Source organism: Mesoplodon mirus (genome assembly GCF_964341445.2).
Source record: "Mesoplodon mirus genome assembly, chromosome: 1".
NCBI lineage: Eukaryota > Metazoa > Chordata > Mammalia > Artiodactyla > Ziphiidae > Mesoplodon > Mesoplodon mirus.
In genome coordinates, this window is record NC_138976.1 from 176,146,616 (window position 1) to 176,149,256 (window position 2,641).

Consider the following 2,641-nt stretch of genomic DNA (forward strand, 5'->3'; position numbering starts at 1 on the left):
GGACACAAATAAATCTTTGCCGTCTTTCTGCGGAAGCTTACGAGCGTTCACACCTAAGCGTCTTACAAGGTCAGCTGTTTAGCTAAACATGAGCTCATGATCTAAATTTACACAATAATGAAAAAATCAGCTACGAGGGGAGACAATCAGTAAAGACTATCAATACCAGAATTAGATTCCCAAGGCCATCCATCAATTGTTGGAATAATCAGGTGCAAGGCAGAATATATACATAAAACTGGAACTGAAACAAGGAATAAGGATGTTTTCAAAGACTGGTAGGATCTCTAAAACATTTTTAAAGGACATGTCATTGATAAAGCTAAATACTCAAAGGTTGTGTAATACAACAGATTAAGCATTGAGAAGAGTGAAATTATGCTGTTTTGAAAACTATGGCAGGTGAGATTTTCTGCCTAATTATATAAGAAGATTTCTCTAAAAATACACATTATTTCAATGACTTATTGGCTGTGAAATAAGTTAAGGGTATTTCAAATGGCTTGTCTGCAAAGAAAGGTGAGATGTAGGGAATCACAGAAAGTCGAGGGGAAAATAGGTCAATATATACATTGCTATATGGTGAACTAAACCTTAGGCCAGCAACAATGGAGAGGACCTGACCCTTAGAAACTTACAAGTAAGCTGGAATCTTCAAAAGTTCAAATCTTTATAAGTAAAATATTTATTAAAATGAATAACCAAGTGTTTTAATTGACATCAGAAGATCAAAACAATAAACCCTGAGAACATAGAAAAAAGATAAATAAAGATATGAGCAGAACTTAATACAACAGAAAACGTATAAAATTCAGGTGATTTAGTAAGTCCAAAGAATCTTCTTTGAAAAGATTGAAAAGACACACTTTGATTAAGGAAAACAAAAACATAAGTATAGAATATACAGAAAGAATCAGGACAATGTTATAGCAGAGAATATAAGAAATGCCAGTAAATTTGAACATTTCTGTAAAGTGGACCATTTCCTAGCTCCTAAAGTTTACCAAACCTGACACAAGAGGAAATCATTTAAGGTCATCATGTCTGCCCTTGGCATTGTCGGAACGCCCTGGCCTCAGGATGCAGCCTCTGTAGTCCATGGTAACCTGTGGAGAGGGGGCGGGGCTGAGGGTGGTTGGAACTCTGCCCTCACTGAAGGAGTGGGTGTGGCCATCTCTGCTGTGACTGAACAAAGGGCAGGGGAGCAGGGGGCCCAGGGCAGGGCCCTCAGAGCACGGCAGGTCCAGCTGGGTGTCACAAGCATTTAGGCCCAGGCCAAAGTGTGCCTTCTTTGTCTGCACAGCTGCCCAAACCCTCACCTTTCCACTCAGGCCGACCTCTTACTTGAAGTGTGTGTGGAACCTGTCCTCACAGTACACCTCGCTGCACAGCTAACCATAGGTCTGGGCATCGTAGCTTCCTGCCAGGTGACCGAAGTTCGCAGGCAGATGTGTCCCAGGGACACATGCAAAGAGGCTCCAGACCGGGCCACAGGCTGCCCACTGCCCCTGCCCCAGATCGGGGGCCGCCAATCAGCCCTGTCGGAATCCCCTTCCTTTAGAGGGAGTATTGGACCAACACTTGTAGAAAACGGTGTCCTCGTGGGCAACTCATTGGAGGGACACAAATAAATTTGGCCGACTTTCTCCTGAAGCTTACGAGCGTTCACACCTAAGCGTCTTACAAGGTCAGCTGTTTAGCTAAACATGAGCTCATGATCTAAATTTACACAATAATGAAAAAATCAGCTACGAGGGGAGACAATCAGTAAAGACTATCAATACCAGAATTAGATTCCCAAGGCCATCCATCAATTGTTGGAATAATCAGGTGCAAGGCAGAATATATACATAAAACTGGAACTGAAACAAGGAACAAGGATGTTTTCAAAGACTGGTAGGATGTCTAAAACATTTTTAAAGTACATGTCATTGATAAAGCTAAATACTCAAAGGTTTTGTAATACAACAGATTAAGCATTGAGAAGAGTGAAATTATGCTGTTTTGAAAACTATGGCAGGTGAGATTTTCTGCCTAATTATATAAGAAGATTTCTCTAAAAATACACATTATTTCAATGACTTATTGGCTGTGAAATAAGTTAAGGGTATTTCAAATGGCTTGTCTGCAAAGAAAGGTGAGATGTAGGGAATCACAGAAAGTCGAGGGGAAAATAGGTCAATATATACATTGCTATATGGTGAACTAAACCTTAGGCCAGCAACAATGGAGAGGACATGACCCTTAGAAACTTACAAGTAAGCTGGAATCTTCAAAAGTTCAAATCTTTATAAGTAAAATATTTATTAAAATGAATAACCAAGTGTTTTAATTGACATCAGAAGATCAAAACAATAAACCCTGAGAACATAGAAAAAAGATAAATAAAGATATGAGCAGAACTTAATACAACAGAAAACGTATAAAATTCAGGTGATTTAGTAAGTCCAAAGAATCTTCTTTGAAAAGATTGAAAAGACACACTTTGATTAAGGAAAACAAAAACATAAGTATAGAATATACAGAAAGAATCAGGACAATGTTATAGCAGAGAATATAAGAAATGCCAGTAAATTTGAACATTTCTGTAAAGTGGACCATTTCCTAGCTCCTAAAGTTTACCAAACCTGACACAAGAGGA